The sequence below is a fragment of the Sinohyriopsis cumingii genome, chromosome 14 (genome assembly GCF_028554795.1).
Source record: "Sinohyriopsis cumingii isolate HCF-2022 chromosome 14, ASM2855479v2, whole genome shotgun sequence".
Taxonomy (NCBI): domain Eukaryota; kingdom Metazoa; phylum Mollusca; class Bivalvia; order Unionida; family Unionidae; genus Sinohyriopsis; species Sinohyriopsis cumingii.
This window is the reverse complement of record NC_142974.1, coordinates 69,343,422-69,362,040: the sequence shown is the minus strand read 5'-3', so window position 1 is coordinate 69,362,040 and position 18,619 is coordinate 69,343,422. Positions and strand designations below refer to the sequence as shown.

Genomic DNA, 18,619 nt, shown 5'->3' with positions numbered 1-18,619 from the left:
CACCGACACAGGGTCGGTTTTGCTTATCTGTTTAATAAAATCAAACATATTATTACCAGTTGGTGGGTAATATTTCACAACACGATCCCGCGGAAATATCGTAACTGTGTTAGTCCTAGCGTGAGGGTTATGATCAATGATATTTATTGGAGCTCCGTTCCGATTATATTTCGATTTGTATAATACTTCTTCTGTTATCGTTGTTACGGTTATGGGAAATCTTAGTTCTTTTTCTAGCTCGGCAACATCGTTTATTGATGCTCCCGTATCCTTGACTTTTTCAGCCCACGCTGCTATCTTGGAACGTATTATATCGGTTAGACCGTTTCCGCGCATCGCATTTTTGAAATGTTCCATTACTCGCTCGGCTACACAATCCAGCTTTGAGAATCTCATTGGGGCAAGTTTATTTATTTTTGGTGTTTTTATCGGATAGATTCCATAAATGACCTCTGTTACAGGATATGATCGAGCGTAATATGGTTTATCAATCCCAGTCAACATTCCTGGTTTGGAATCATTACTTAACAGAACAGTTTTTCCATTAGCAAGGACAGGATCATTTTTATCACGGATAATCCACGTATCGGAATCTGCTTGCACAATAAATTTTATTCTGAAAAAATATTTCTGATTATCAAAGAGATAATCGATAATTGTTTTCGCTCGTGCATCATTCATTGTAGCGTCCTTGACTCTGTCAAGCGTATAATTTTAAATCTAGATCATAAGTGAGATGCTCCATCATTACGAAATCCTTTTTTGGCTTTCCTGATAATATCAAACAGATCAGTCATGGTTCGTCTCCGCGAGTCAGGGGTTAGTCTGTCAAGATCGAATCTAGAAGCTTTCCAGGGTTTGATTGGAGATAATCTTTCAAACTCCTCAGTGCAAGTGGCTTAAAGTTGGATCCGTAACTCCTTGTAACAAATCCTGCAGGAAAGAATTCTGCGGATAACATTCCCAAAGCATCCGAAGGGGGAGTTTAGGACCAATACCCTGCCTGCGATTTGGTGTTGGGGTCAGGGGTAAAACACAGTTATGTGCAAGTTGCGGGGGAAAGAGATACCGTGAACTTAAAAGATATTATAACAAAAAAAAAAAAAAATAACGATGATGCGTTAAAATGTGAGCGCTATTATTTAACTAAGTTTTCAGACAAATTATAAGTTAGACAAATACATTATTATATATAAATGAGCCAAGAATTTGTCCCACACCCCATCATTAAGAATTACGAAGCGAATCGTGAGGGAATAGTCAGAAATTGCAGGTTGAAAAAACCAGTTGGTGTTGTTACTAATGCTGGTTATCTTAGATTTACTGTTGGAAAGAAACAGTATCTCTATCATCGTTTCGTGTCTTTATCCAATCAGAGAATTGTAACACAAAGCCAAAATTGTAAGTATGGTAATACTGGTTGTGGTGATCAAGTAGCCAAAGCAATTTTATCCACAAATTTAGATACGAATGAAGAAATAATATTTCAATAAATGAACTCAGCTGGCAAGTATTTTGATATTTGTATACCCTCAGTACGAACAGTCGCAGAAAAAAATATACAAATCTCCCTCTCAAAAAATATGGGCAAAAAATTGTTTTTCATTACTGTCAGGCACTTCACTAAAATCCTAAAGTTTTTTTAATGTAAATATCATTATTTAAGGGAGATAACTCCGTTAAGCATATCTCATGCAATTAGTTCCCTCCCCTTGACTTCGTCAAGGTGACTTCGTCAAGGCGATTGTGCAACACCTTCTGCGGGTAATATAAGTAGGACTAAATTCAAGTATCATTTTGCAACAACTGAAGTCAACAGTTAACTGTAACGATGTACACTACAAACGGGTAAACGGTTCTCCGTGTTACCTATACGATCACAACAGGGAAGTAAAACATCTCCAATTACTTCCCCTTGACTTCGTCAAGGTGACTTGTCAAGGATTTTATCAAAAACTGTCGACACGGGCGGGCGTACAATAAATAACATTTTTTTCACAGATAAAATCCTTATTTGATTAAATTCATTTGGTTTTCTGGTTCATCTGTATTTTTTCTGCGATTATATTTAAGAAAAGAAATACGAAAAACCGAGTGAGCTATTTTTGAATTTCCAAGTATCAGTCAGTTTATATATTATAGCGTCCTAATTATGTACGGGGTTTCGAAACCCAACCAAGTTGCACAACTTCTGCGTTATCACCCTAATGGGGTGACATTTTACACCTAGCAGGATTGATTTTGGGGAGGGTGTGCAACTTTGTTGAGCGTAGAATATAACCCCGTGTCTGTCTGTGCTGTCCTTAGTATAAGTTATAGTTAAAAAATACATATTGTGCTGTCCTTAGTATAAGTTATAGTTAAAAAATACATGTCGTAATGTCCTTAGTATAAGTTATAGTTTAAAAAATACTATATGTTGTGCTGTCCCTGTAAACTTGCTAAGATGCGGTGGCACCTTAGAAGCTTACAAACGTAAATAGTGTATGTATATATCTGTCCTTATATGAACCCGCTAGCATATCATTTGGTAAGCTAGGGGTTCGAAATGGGGAATGTTTCGTCTTTCGCAAGCACACCCTCTGGGCCTTCTAGACTGTTATTTGACAGGTTAGGGGTTCACATGGGGGTTGTGTTTCCGCTCCTGAGTTTGGTAGGATGTCATAAGACACCCTAGAGTCTCAAGAAGATGTGGTGTGCAAATTTTTTTCTTCTTTAAAATATATAATATTTATATATATATGAATTACAAAAAATATTAATGATGTGATTGTTGCTATTAAAAAATTAGAAGAGCGCGGATTTAATATATCCGATGAACTAAATCCTGAAAAAATCATGTCTGATTTTGAAACACTACACGAGGATAAATGCGCAGGACGTTATATTTTGCCTGCTCAGTACAGATTTATAAAAAGTATCCAGACGGATTTATATAAATCGCTGGCTACAGTAGAAGAAGCACAAATAAATGAATTTGTTTCATTGTCTCGTGCAATTGAAAAAAATAGGTTGGAATTAGCCCAACATTATGAAACAAAGAAGGTGAGAAATACTCGTGTAAAACAACTAAAAAAATGTATGTCCCTTTACGAGGAAGTAAATACCTAGAAATGAAATCAAGTACTTGCAAATGAAATTGAAAGTAAAAAAAAGTAATACAGATACTTGCATTAGATAATTATGTTTTTTTACTTTCTTGATAGATGTGTCAGTCCGAGTTAGATAATATTTCCTTAGTCGATCGGATTTAATGCAAGAGTGCGCATAATTGAGAATTTGATCTCGGTTACATACAATTTAAATAATATGCTCGCGTCTGAGACTATCTAACTGTTGCTGTGTTAGTAAGAAATCTTCGTTTCCGTATTCGTCAATAATGAATTTCTTCTTGGGTAAATGCGGTGCTCGAGCGCTTGTTTGTCATACACGGTGGTGGATTTATAAATCTAAGATCTAAATGCGCGTATATATTCTAAAATTTGAGGTATGCTGCAATGCGCGATCACAATGTGATATGTTTTTAGTCTATGTAGTTGCGTGTCAGTCAGTATAAAAACCTCAGTGCCGTATTCGTCAACAATTATTTTTTCCGGGGTAACTTTTACAATTTTGACAGCTTCATCAAGAAGTTCTTTGTTATGTATGAAACATTTTACACGGTGGTACATTATATAATACTCGCTTGATTAATTGTCAGTCTCAATTTTCCTACTTTCTACTCTACTGAATTCGCATGATTTTCACTAGTAAATACCCTATCAAAATTAACAAATCGGTCGATTTCTATGATTTTTACTAGTAAACACCCTATCAAAATTAACACATCGGTCGATTTTTATGATTTTTGCTAGTAAACACCCTATCAAAATTGAGAAATAGGTCGATGTGTACAAAATATATATAAATAAAATATTCTTGCATAAAAAATAAAATTATTATACTTACTTGTGAATTTCAGTCGATTTCTATGATTTTTACTAGAAAACACCCTATCAAAATTAACAAATCGGCCGATTTCTATGATTTTTACTAGTAAACACCCTATCAAAATTAGCAAATAGGACAGTGTGCACGATTTTTACTAGTAAACACCCTATCAAAACTGCGAAATTGGTCGATGTGTACAAATAAAATACAGTCCACCTTGAAAGTCTCTAAGATTTCACAAGTAAATTGATATGTAGTTTTTCATTTCGCAAATCAAGAAGGTGGCCAGACTGGTCTGTTAGTTTGAAATTTATTCTCGTCAGCCACGGATTATGACATCGTAGATAGACTGGATTGATCGGCTCTTGCACGATTAGAAATCCAGGTGGTTCTTTCGGGATGAATGAATAAAGAATAAATCCTTGCTGGACTTGATTTGATACTGTCGTGTCTGTGCTGTAGCTGCCATCAATGACATCACACACAAGATTGACCGCGACCACTTCGGTTATATTTACAATGCCCGGAGATACATGTCCGCCTTCTCCGGTTGGGCTATTATTATGTCTGAGGATAGTTGGCGGTGGTAGTTTTTTTTCTGTACTGTGCGAGTATGTCATCAAGGAACTCATTGATTAGATCGTTAACATATTTTTTTAGTTCGGTTGCATTATACTCCGGAAATTTAAAATTCGGCAGCGTAGCTTCTGTCAGTGAATATGCATTCAAAAATCGTTGTTTGTTTTTACCCACACCGTCAGCATAATTGATTGTTTCCTGAATTATTCGCTGGTTAATATATTCCATGTCAGATACAAGTTGATTTAATATTTCTACATGTTTGATGATTTCGCTGCGTGAACTTGACACATCAAAAAGATGTTCTTGGAAACTTTGCCGTAGTCGCTGCAGCTGAGTTTTGTGTTCTTGATTAATGATTTCAAAAAATTCAATAATTTGATCTAATTTAATGGGTTTAGTTGAATCTCCAATAGAATTTTTTTTAGTAAAGAGCCAATTAATATCGTCCTTGTTGGAGAAATGAAATAAAACTTAGATATCACTCGAGTACTCTTCTCTTAAATGTAGTACATGGTGTTTGTTAACTCCGTGGTATGATTTATTCTCCGTGACATAATCAGACTTTTTAGGTTCTGGTGGTATTGGTGGTGCCAGTGGTGGATTTTCAGGCCATCCTAACACTGTTCTGATCGAACTCTGATATATATCCACGGCGTAGTCTGGGGTGCTTATTTCGATGGCAGAAGACAGCGTTGGCTCATGAACAGTTATTGTTATCTTAGATTCTTTTCCTATGATATTTTTTATTCGACGCTGTAAGTCTTCAATGATTTCTTCGATTTGATAAAACCCGGTTGGTATCCAAATAACATTACAGTCTGGTGTACTATCTTCTTTATTTTTATGTGCAAACACAAACGAATTATTCGCTGGCAATCCACCAAATGATTTTGATCTGATATTGGGCAAACTGTGATATACTCGTAATTGTGCTAACGCGATCTCGTTTACTGGAATCGCAGTTGGAAAATTAATACTGGATTCTGGTTTAGTCGAGATTACTGTTATTGAAGAAGTTCGTTTTGGGCTTGTATTTTCGACTATCTGTTGAAGTAATTCCGTCATTATTATTTATCTTTTGTCTTTTCAAATGACTGGTGTATTCCTCGTATATCATTGCCATTTGCATAAATTCAGAATCTGATATTGCTGTATCGTCGAGACTTGATGATATCAGCGACGATAATTTCGAGTAGGCTCTCGTGGCCGCATTAACTTTTCATATTCGCGCAATTTTGCTAGCGCGCATGAGGATATTTTTTTTTCGCGATTATATTAGCAACGCCTGCAATTGTCGTTGATGTTGAAACTGTAGCTGTGATTGCGATTGCAGTTGTCACTGGTGTTAGCGCTGATAATAATACTCCCGTAGATGCAACTATCGCGGATACTGAATACACTATTGTGTCTAGGATGATTACATGTCGCTTGTATTTTTTTACTTTTATTGTGCATTCGTTAATAGTATTTTTTTAACTCTGATTGCCATTCGCGTACTTGATCGTACCTATATTGCTGAGCATCTGTTGACTCTGAAGCCATTTTATTATTTTACGCAGTAACCAATTGAGGAGTTTCAGCTACAAATTCCAAACACCACCAGTAAGATGTTGCGGTTAATTTCTTGTCGGCGGATTCCAGTATAAATGTTTCTTCCGTTCCCTTTTTTAATATGATAGTCACAACCCCGGAAAACTTATCGGTGGAATGTAGCCAGGGATATGTTGTGAAAATTTCAAATTTTGCAGCATTGAACACGGACAACCTGTACACTCCAGTGACTGTTGCTGTATATTTGAAAGTATTATTTTGTTTAGACAATGTTGCAAATCCAGATGATACTGTGTATACTATGTTGGTGATATGCCCGGGAGTAACTCCAGGTGGGATTTTAATCAAACTGATTTTGCTAACGATCTCTGGAATCCCACTTACAATATCCTGTTGTGTTTGTTTGATGGTGTCAATGCTAGTTTTGATATCAGAAAGCTTCATATCGATGACGGCAGGAGTTCCAAAGAACTTACCTGTGGCCTCATCGGTTTTTCTAAAGTTTTGCGTCAACGGTGAGTGGATCACCAAAGAATTCCTCTCCGGTTTCATAAATTTTTCTAAAGTTTCTGCGAAGATTTGCAAACGCGTTTATATGAACGTCATACTCGTCCCTCAACGTGGATAGGTTACCGTCAACGGTGTCAACATAATTTTTTGTCGCGGCGTCTTCCGGGGATGTTGGATCTCTTAAAACCACTATTTTATTTCCGTTCATGCTGAGTTCACCTGTCATTGTATCGCCGGTCTTTTTTACGCGTTCCCCTGCAGCTTTTTGCGTCTCATCTCTTAACGCCTCGATTGATATCAGCGAATCTTTGGTTTTTCCGCTGTCAGTGAACACAGGGATGTTACCAGGAGTAGCTCCAATAACCCTACGAATTATTTCATGCCATTTGATATCGCTGGTTTTTAGTTTTCCGTGTCGGTCCTGAAAAATAATAACCTCATCTGGGTCTATCCCGGTCAGGCTTAAAAGATTATCGATTTCATCTTCGGTCGCATATTTGGATAAATCTATATCGGTGCGCTTCACTTTTCTGTTGAGAAGAGATCTTCCGTAAATATCAACCATTATTCTTTAACGATTGTTTAAATGTATACTCGTGCACAACTTTGTGAGGTGGTTTGGGTGACGCTGATATCGCATCGAGGACATTTAATACTTCACGACCACATATCGGAGGATCGGTCAGTGTTTGTGCTGGTAGCGTTGAGTACCAAACTTTCGAGGGGATGTCTTTTGTATATTTTAGAAATTCATCTGGCGGTGCTAACCTATACGAATCAAAATAGATAATTCCACGTGGATCGATCGCGTAAGCAACCCAGTGAGTTCCTGGACCATCGCTGTTATCGAGATTAATAATTCCAGTTTCTGGAGTGTTTGGCTGTGCTGGTAGCTGATTTCTCATAAAGACACCCTTGAAACTTTTTATATTTAATTGTTTAACAGCATCGAGCAAATCAAAATTTGACATTGGAGTGAAAACACTCTGGGTAAAACCTAGAACCGTTTTGGGTACCATGAAGGCGGAGTTCCTGGAAGTCTTAACCCGCGTCCTTTTTTATCCTTTTCCAGTCGCCTTTTTTAATGCCATTCCAGCAGCGGTTGCAACAGCTCCTAACGCGGCTGCTTTTGCGACAGCTGGGGCAGCAGCAGGTATCAGTGCTGGTATTGCTGCGAGAAGAGGAAATATACCACCGGTTTTAATATGTCTTTGACGGTCTTTGGAGCAAAACTAAGTTGAACCCCATTTTTTGCTTGTTTAGCTTTATTGAAATGGTTAAGTTGTGTTTTAGTCAGCGATAGCTTGTTTGGACCGCCAGTAATCTAAAAATTTTTTTAGTGTTATCGTTGTTCCACATATGCTCGCGTTTTTCGATTGTAATTTTTTCGCCTGACCAGGAGTCAGAGTGACATTAACGTGACTGTATGACATTTTATTTAATACGAGATTGATCTAATTGTCTACATGTTTTCCACTGGTGCATCAACGATTCTCATTCGGCCGCCAGCACCTTCAAGTAACATTGTTCTATCAGAAAGTATAACAGCGATTGCTCTGTAATTAGCTATAGCTCCTCTTGTCACATTAGCCCGAAAGTGCACATCAACGACAGACTGTCTAGTTAAATCAAGATGCTCTAGTGAGAAGTAATAGATTGGATAATAATTTATAAAATCTAATTGTGATATTTGCAAACCAGTATCAATATTTAGATCACGCGCTAGATATTTCGTCAAGCGTTGATATGCACGTGCAACATGATTATTATCAAAATTTAACAGTATGTTCTCAGATGGTTCTTTATGCCCGTTTATTCTTAAAGAAATTTCTGAGGCACCGAGTTTGTCAAACATCATGTGACTCCGTGTTTGTGAGTTTGTTCGTGTAATATCTTGAAGAGCAATGAAAATATGTCGCGGTGCAGAAACTCCCTGCTGTGATGCTATATGCCATGTAAATAAACCATTATTATTACTCTGAATACTATCTGTGGTTGTTGTAAGCCACGATAACAACAATTTACCACCTTGATCCATAAAAGAAAGCAGTCGCTGTTCTTCAGGAATTGCCGGAGTCATTACCGGCATCCACAGTGATAGTTTTTTTATTTCTACCTTACCAGCGTCACCTAGGGGTCGCCATAAAGCATCATTATCGTCATTTTTTCTAATAAGCACGACCGTATGTTTTGCTCCAAAAATTACCTTTTTGACATCTCTGCAAAATCCAAAGATATGTGACAGCGGAATGGCACAAGAAAAATTTCTACGATCCCCGCTCAACATTAATCTACGTGTAGCGAAACCCAAATTAAAATGCGTATTAGCGCTAATAATCATGTCTTCCACGTCAATATCAGCAGGATTAGGAGCAGCACGTTTTTTTGGACGTCTAATAATAAACTGATCACTGTTAGGATAATCAGAAGTGTCCTTGGCAAACGTAATTGATGGACCAGCTGTTCTTGTATAATCATCAGAATATCTTGCTAGACCAATTATTGTTGTAATAACATCGACATCATTCTGAATCGATTCGATATTTTTTCCATCAATCATATATATGGCGCTACTAAACAAGGCCATAATTCCGTTATTGACAAAATCGATTTTAACCTCAGGTCCGTATACTGTATGATCTGTTTTTATAGTTTCACCTTCTACTTCAATAAATGCTTCAGCGGGTAAAAAATATCTACTTGTATCCTGAACCTGTAATTCAATTCATCCTTGCTGATTTGAATCTCGTGCGTCATACGAATAATACTGAAAATCACGCACTGATTCATTTTTAAGGACCGGTTCGTCTATGTCGAATGCTGGGTCGGATTCCCGTTTAAATATCTTATTATAAAAGTTATTGTCTAAAACGAAGACCACTTCCCGCCACCAGACTTGTGTTTATTTGTTCAGCCCCTTGATTTATCAGTGCTGCTAGTTTTTGATTTGCGGCTTCATTTATTACTTTACTAACATTTGCAGGCATGTCTGCGGTGGCTGGTAATTTTACCGGTGTAGTTTTTTGAGGTTTGCGTATTAATCGTGCTAGTCTATCCTTAATTGCCAAGAATGCTTTACTGGCAGCGCTACCAACAGCGCCAGTAGCTTTATCGTTAATAACATCAATAGCTTTCATTGACATTTGGTTTGCGATCGGTATTGCTTGAGGAGCCATCCTCGCGAATAAACCCCGAACAACATCACCGAATCCATTTCCATAAGTCATCCTGTATACGGGTACTAGCGAGTTTACAACCCTGACAATGACTGGTCTACGATGAGAATTGTGTACGATCATTTTATTTAATTAGTTATTTATTTAACTAATCGCTGTCCGCGAGTTCATCAATAAGTTCTCGGTATATACTAGCATCCATGATACCACCTTGAAATAATCGCTGAAATATATCAGCTGCTTCATTAATTATTTCTGGTGAGTTATTTCCAGCTCGATTTCCTCTTACAAGAACTTCTAACCGTGACACGTCATTGATGATATTGTTAGGACAAGTAAGATCACTTCCCAAACCACTGCCAGTTGCTCCTTCTTCTGTTGTTTTCTTAGATAGTCTTAAGGGTGATCTTTCTCCTTTTGCTTTTTCAGACCTTTTAAGTTCCGACAGCGGTGAAGAAGACTGTTGTTGTACTATCTGTTGCAGAGGTGGAGGAAGTTCCTGCTGGGGTTCTAGTTGTTTTATTTTTTCTCTATAAAGTCTTTTTACTTCTTCATCAAGAATTCTGTAATTTAAATCATCATCTCTGGCTTGTTTTTTGTTTATATATATGCGATATATCCATTTAATAAGATTATCATCAGTTACTTTTTCAAAACCGGGTTTTAAAATACCAGATTTATAAAATATATTAATTAATATTTTTTTAAGGCAATTCTTCTATTTTAATATTTCTAATATCTTCGATAAAATCCTCCCTAAATTTTGCAATCAGTCCAATATTTTCCTTTACTGGTTTAGATGCAAGTTCAGTACGAATTTGTTCAATGCCTTCAAGTACTTTTTCACCGACGAGCGGAGGTTGAGCTGCAGCTATGTCAGTTGGAAGGTCTCGTAAAAGTTTTTTTGTTTTTTTAGTTCTCGCTGTTATTTTTTCAGTCTGCTTAGCGGTCTGTTTTAATATTGGAAGAATAACCTTCTTTGTTTCGTCCTTAGGATCTCCCAATAAAGCTCTTTCAGTAACCGCCGCAGCTTTTTCAGTAGCTGTTATAACGGGTTTAAATAATTGTTCTACGTCTGTTGCATATTCAACTTGTGCTTCTTGTCGTTCTTGAAGGTTTTGTTTGACAGAATCTCTCATGGGAAGAAATTTCTTTATTGCTTCTAGTCGCTCTCGAGCTAATCTAGCGGAATGTGCTTCTCCAATGTTGGCCATTATTGTTAACTTAAATTTTTAATTTATGACAACAGACGCGCAAATGGTACCTGGATAAAGACCTTAATTTTCGAAAAGGGACGCAGGAAGCAGCAGGGAGGGCAACGAAAACGAAGGGCAGCAACGACGACGACAATTGTGTTTACACACAAGCGTCATCGCGGTTTTATAAAGGGCTTATTTCGCCCTCCCTTTGCCTGAAAACTTGTAGGATTCGCCCTCCCTGCTGCTACAGTTCTTGTGTACCTTCTCCGTAAGAGCATTAAAGGAACGATCCTTTGCTTGCCTCTATCCTATTGGTTTTTGTTTTTTTAAATTATCTAGTTATTTAACTTCCTTACGAGCTGCCTCCATTGTGTCCGGATACGTCGGGAGTAGTGTTCACTGTTCAGTTTTTTTGTTCCTTGTAACCACTATTTCTATATATATATATATATATATATATATATATATATATATATATATATATATATATATATATATATATATATTATTATTATTATTATTATTACTATTTGTTGTAGTTTTCCGTCTTCAGGTCTTCGTTTCTTGATCAAAGAACAATGTTGTAGTCTTTGGTTATTGTAATTATAAGCCTGTGGACTTATGTGCCGTTTGTTTAGTTCGTGCCATTTCTGGTCATTTTTTTTCACAGACCTTTCTTCTCAAGATATGCAATATTCAAGTCATTAATGTGACTCTCCTTTTACTCTGAGGCTCGCGTGTTCCAGGGGGTACGGTATAATAATAACTAAATCCATAACACATTTAAATATCTAAATGAAGACTTTTAACTACACTTAATTTTGTTTCAAGGTCATATGAAAAGAATCCCATTCCTTTCTGTCAGTATGTATGTATACATGCATGCATAGATATGCATGCATGTATAGACTGACGCACTCATTTAGGGATACAGTTATGTATGTGTCAGAGAGAGAGAGAGAGAGAGAGAGAGAGAGAGAGAGAAAGAGAGATGTATGGAATTCAACAAGCGTTGCTATGCCGACATAGTAAGCCTACACGTTTTATGTCAATTTGATTCTGTGGTAGCAAGCAACGTTCTTTAATTTGTATCAGTAAACAAATTACAATGTACCCCAGTGGGAATATAACGTAAAATCGATTGATAATGAAACACGCCGTTGCATTGTTAAATATATGTTAGCCGCTTCTCGGAAAATGACTAACAGTGTGGAGTTTCGTGATTTACAATACATGTACACGTTGTCAATGACGCTTTCATATGTTGAAAGTTTTCCGGTCTATTCATGGAAGAGCCTATTGATTAGACGAAATATTTTTATGAGAAGTATAGTTCGGCCGATTCAACAATACAATGATTCTGTTTTGGAGTAAACAATGTAATCACATTCGTTCAATTCATGTAAATATAGTCAAGTGTTTCAACGTTCAAGCAAGAATGGACTTGTATCAAAAGTAAATAAAAAATAATTTAACAAGAAAGAAAGTTGTTGTCCTAATTAAAAAATGTACACAAATGCTTAAGAGGTACTGCTTTGAAACATTATTTAAAAGAGGTATGATTGTGCAGCATCGGAGCTAATACCAATATTGCTCTATCTATCCCCACCCTCATCTCCCTGAAAGACCCCAAAAAAACTAATTAAATCAACGTAAAAAAATCAAAACAAACATAACAAATTCACAAAAACCCCAAAATGCCAGTTACTTAAACTTGATGGCTTTTATCACTTACTTCAGATTTAAGAAGCTGAATGTTTAGCACGTAATCATTGCATAGAGCTACTAAAATAAGCGCCGTAAGAAAATGGACAAATGCACCTAATATGCATTTTTGCTTTCAAATAGTAGAAATTTAACATGAAGCATTATGGGCCTCAAAACATTGAGAAGTCACATTACACGTTTATCATTTTCTCTCTCTCTCTCTCTCTCTCTCTCTCTCTCTCTCTCTTTGTCTATATGTATGTATCATTGTCCGACAGTCTGAACGGATCCTGTGGCCTAGTGGTTAACACGTCCGCGTCGGATGCGGGAGGTCGTGTGTTCGTACCACGGAGCTCAGCATAAAGAGGTTAGTGATAGAACTGGTCGGTCTGGTGTAAAGATAATGTGACTGGATGGGACCTCATGAGACATGTCTGCGGCATGATGCCCGAGTGCTAAATATAACTATAAACTAGCACACTCAGATACCATAATGATATGCCTGAATATTTTGACTGCTAGGTTAAAAATCCAAATCACACACACACACACACACACACACACACACACACCGTATGATAATATATACATAAGGATATTACTATTCGGAAAAAATAGGACAGAAAATAATTATAAATATAATATTGTATCCACTTGACTAAGCTGAATAGATAGATGAGGTGACATACCTTTCTCGGCGATCGTACATTTAATACAATTTGCTTTCTCTTGATAAAATTGAAAACCGTACATATCTTCACAAACGTGACGAACTCAAAAACAAGAGAAAATCCGGAAAAAGATGTGAGACACATATGTATTTATGATGATATTACGCACTAGACACCTTGGATGCGTTTCGGATGCTACACTTGTCTCATAATTTTAGTTTTCTTGAAACATTGACAGTGGCTTTTTATTTCGAAAATAATGACCGAGAATGCGATTCAATTTCCAGGAAATTAATAGTAGATACTATCATCACTAGAAAGATTATGCCATATATGGTTTTCCAGATGTTCCCATTTTTTGTATATACCTTAACACATACCTACACACATACCTACCTACCTACCTACATACATACATAGTAATATTTATTGGAAAGGTCGGATTCGATTACTAACTGATGCAGAGTTCATTAAAATCATTCTGAACTAACATGGTAGAAAGTTGCTCCTTACAGGAATCTGATTGGCCCATAGGCCTCTGTCACCAAGAATCTGAGTTGATGATTGTCACCATAATACAATAATAATAATAATAATAATAACTGCATTGATGAATTTCACCATGGTTCAATACATGTTTGTCAACAAATTTTCAAAAGGAGTCTTTACAATGTATATTGTTTCTCTCATCTATGAGACACCCATATATTTTGATGGTGAGAAGTAAGCAAATGAACTGAGCAATAAGCAACGAAAAGTAGAAAAAAAAGACAAATGGTATGTAATTTGTATTCTCGATAATAAGGCATACAAGTCTGTAAAGAATTATTATTAACGTTTTTGTAAGCATTATTTTCTGTTAAGGAAATATGTCAGCAAACGGTCGAATAATAAATAAGCAAATAGAAAACTTTGGCAAGTTTAGATAGATCTATACGGCTTTTTCATAGTTAACATATAAGGTAAAGAACCGTTTGATTTTGCATGTGCAGGCCACTAAGGTAAAATAAAATCAATTCACCCGTCTACGACATATATTATTTGTAGAGCCCATAATACCCTGGAAGAAATACGATATGCACTTCATTACTGAGCAAGTAGCGGGTAGAATTATGGGCTCCTCTCCGACATTTAGATATTGATTTTTTAACTCTAAGTACAAGTAAATTCTACAGCAGAATAAAAGCTGACCGAACACATCTTTTTTTTCGCTTGTAGGTGTGACACAATTTAATTGAAACACTTATACTTGCATTACCTTTCTTTGGCCATATTCTTTCCACAGAAAAGTGGTGCGTATAGACACCAGATATATGTCAAGAACCTGTCCCGAGCACATATACATTAGAGGTTAGATAGTTATAATTTGATCCAACAGGAGTCGAATCCGTGTCACAAAGACACCTAGCTCTCGTATACTAGCGTCGACTTACTACGGACGTAAATTGAAAAGAAAGACTCTTAGTATCGATCAGTCTGAAAGTGGAACTTTTAGTTTTCCGTTTGAGTAAATAGGACATTATTGAAATTCGTAAGAAAAGAAAGTTTGGATAACAAGACGAATTTTCATAGCAAACGCCTTTTTAAAACTAATGTGCATCATATTGATTTATACTTTGCATTTTATGTTTGCTCTAAGTTGTATCGGGAATGAAACTCTGTCTTAAATTAAAGGGTTTCTTACATACCATCATAAATATATGAAAGCTACAATTAAGACATTTAATTTTATGGGAAATCTCTTGAACTTGAATCCAATGGGTATGTATGTATGTATGTATGAATGTATGTGCAAGTATGTACGGAAATATGCATCCACGCTTATATCGTATGTAGCAGACATTCGCTGTGACCAGGCACGCAGAGACTTTATAAGGAAACATTCGCATTAAAAGTGTCCTTGTCCTTGCCTGCCCAAGTCCATAATGTATTATCTGGGTTCACTTGAAAGAAAACGGAGAAATCACGTACTTATATTTGGATGTTCAACACACAATTCATACTTGATTCGTTATTGTGTCAACCAAAACTAAAGCATTAACTAATCTTATTGTTGTTGAAATAAATACATTTATGCAGGTATTTGGCTGTTGTGTTTGCGGAAGGAATGTTTTTTATTTATATACTTATGTTTAGAAGTAAACATATTATAACTCTCTATCCTAATTTTAAATGTGTAATTCAATACACTGTACCCGTTAAACTTCGGGTTCGACAGCAAATTACATAGATCCTGTGCAGCGGTCTCATAATGCGCCGGTTAATCAGGGTCTATGATATTTATTATACTGACTGAACTAACCAAACTTCATAGACAGATCTATCGGTGCATTATGCGACGGCAGACATGGGTTTCTCATGTCGCATTTGGGCCCAATTTACAAGCGAATGGCGGGCGCTACACGCTCTACAAGTTCAATTTCTGCTTCGAACTATATATATATATATATATATATATATATATATATATATATATATATATATATATATATATATATATATATAATCTGTTTATTTGCGGAATTGTACACACTTGTGCACTAATTTCTGCCATATAATTATATTTCCATTTTTATAATATGTGATCCATGGTAAAGTTCTCTCCTCTCTTTTTTAGATTTATGCATTAATTTGTAATCCTTTTAATCTCGCCAATGTGGTCATCGCTAAGTTAACCAACGGATTTCTATTTAAATAAATTAATTTTGTAAATAGAAATCCGTTGGTTAACTGAGTGTTATAGCGATGACCACATTGGCGAGATTAAAAGGATGGTGAAACGAGAACTATATGATTGGTTGTTGTTGTAGGGTTTAGCGCCATTTTTCAGCACACGATCGGCTATACATGGCGGTCAGTATTAATGGTGGAGGAAGAACCCGGGAAAACCCCAGAAAGAACCACCGACCCACGAGAAGCTACTAGCAAACTTTCTCACATACCCACATTGGCTGAATCCGAGACTCGAACCCATGCAGACAGAGGTGAGATGGCAGTGATCCGTAACGGACAGGGCTTTAGACCACTCGGCCACTAGGGGCCCCCATATATATATATATATATATATATATATATATATATATATATATATATATATATATATATATATATATATATGATTGGTGCTTTTAATTGATCTGTGTGTGCGTGTGTGCGTGTGTTTTGAATTTTTAACGCAGCTTTAACAATTTTTCAGTCATATCGCTACGATGTCTTCATGTGACTGGATGGGACATCATGCAACACATCTGATGCACCCAGGCACATTATCCTGACACCAGGACGACCAATCTCTGCACTAACTTCTTAATGCTGAGCGCCAAGCGAGGCTGTTGTTAGTATCATTTTTATTTCTTTGGTATGACTCGGTCCGGGTTCGAACCCGTGACCAACCACATCCTAGACAGACACCCTAACCACTAGGTCACCGGAGCGGTCATAATTAATCTGATATTTCTACTACTTCTTGCAACAAAATGCAGCTAGCTCTAACCTGTTTGACTGTACATATGTAAAAGGGCGGAAAGCGTACATCATTATAGTTCTAAATATTATCAATAAACCGATAAATAAGTCTACTGTATTCTTTAAATATATAATTATTTGCAAAGAAGGATGTAGTGTCAACAGGTGGTACATATAATGACTAGTTTGAATGATTTATATTTAAGGTAAGACATCCAATAGAAGTCATGGTAAAAATGTCCAGAAAGCACAAACCTGAAATGAAGAATTATATAATACAAAGGTGTTTATTTTGTTTTAGAAAAAATAATTGCCAGGGAATTATTTATGTGAGTCCAACTTCTTAAGCAAAGGAATGAAATTTATGTCTTGTGCTGCATTGCATGAAGCCTGTACACTTCCTTGAGGCATATGGTCGATACTGTCATTTGGTGGAGCATCCACGTTTTCCTTTTTCGTGTTAAAATGGGAAATCTGAGCTAGATGGGTTTGATTACTGTGTCAATTGTTCACCGTATTTACCAGAACTATAATTTTTAAGGCTCTACGAAGGAGGCTTGTCTGAAGTGCAATAAGATACAGAAAAAAGACTTTGTCGATCGATCTGATTTGATTTTTCAAAACTAATCTGAAAGATGAGTTTTTTTTTTGTGTTTTTTTTTACGGTTTGACGTACCTACTTAATCCATTGTTATTGTAATGATGCATGCAATTAGAACATAGTTACCTGATGGACAGAAACAAGACAATGATAATGAAAATAAAAGGACAACCTTTTGTAAATTGATTTTATAATTGTTCCCAGCAGAATTGATATATAAACAATGATAACATAAAATAAATTAAATGAATTCATTTTGTCATTCGAAGGAGTTTTCTATTTTCATGATCCCTTATTCCATATGTGCTTTAACGTAGAAGTTCATTGACTTATATTGGGCATAGTGTTGATGCCAATGCAAAATAATTAATTTAAAATAATGCAATAATATCTTCAATTTACTTTACCTTGTCCGTTTTGCCCGCACGAAAAGATCATGTCTCTGTGACCTGCCTTGATGACATCTATGTACAGTTTTCAAAGTTTATGCTATTTAGAGCCTTCATTTCTCTGTCCAGAAGTCAACTCAAGTGAATACGAGGAGACCACTCCCTACTGGCATCTAAATCCTGGCCGGTGCGGGAATGAGCTTATTGACTATTTAGACCCTGTTATATAACTTACTACCGTGGAGGATTTGAAAATAGGCTGAAGTATGCATATCAGAGTGTTCAATCACGCCATATTTCACCGCTTGTTAGGCATGACATAGTACGAAACTCCATATCATGCTGGTGACACTCATTTCACCAAGAGAACGCATGCTCGTTGGGTCCGTTATGAAAATAACATATATCGTATTCTATTAACATGCATTGATTATTTTTGCCTAAACATGGTGCAAGCAGAAACCTGTCGATCATCCGTAACTGTTCTAAAACGTTATTCTGGCTGACTGCACATGAAAGGCAAAGCCATTTACATCAGACAGGGAAAGGAAAACACATTGATTACCCATAACTCATTTAAAAAAAGATACTACCTTTGCTAATTGGACAAGAAGCTGCGCCTTCTGTAATGCGGCTAAACAACCGTGTTATTATCCATCACATGGGACACACTCTTTAATTCTTAGCGTGATATGCGATTTTCATATCATGCTAGTGACTCTAGTTTAAGACAGAGGATGCATGTATCAGTGCCTACGGTATGAAAATTGTTATCGCATTCTTTATTTTTGTGTACTGTAGACTATTTTTACCGTAACCAAGGTCAACACTGAGTTAT

The 18,619-nt window shown here is 36.4% G+C and overlaps 1 protein-coding gene across 2 annotated transcripts in view; it reads right to left on the bottom strand.

Annotated features, from left to right (window-relative positions):
* The window catches only part of LOC149784078 (interferon-induced very large GTPase 1-like), a 36,119-nt gene extending 17,920 nt beyond the window's left edge, over positions 1 to 18,199 (bottom strand). For both annotated transcript variants that reach the window (XM_089932171.1, XM_089932170.1), the window contains exon 1: positions 17,800 to 18,199. The gene's annotated coding sequence lies outside the window, so the exon portion shown is untranslated. The remainder of the gene's footprint in view (positions 1 to 17,799) is intronic.
* Positions 18,200 to 18,619: the final 420 nt, after the last annotated feature.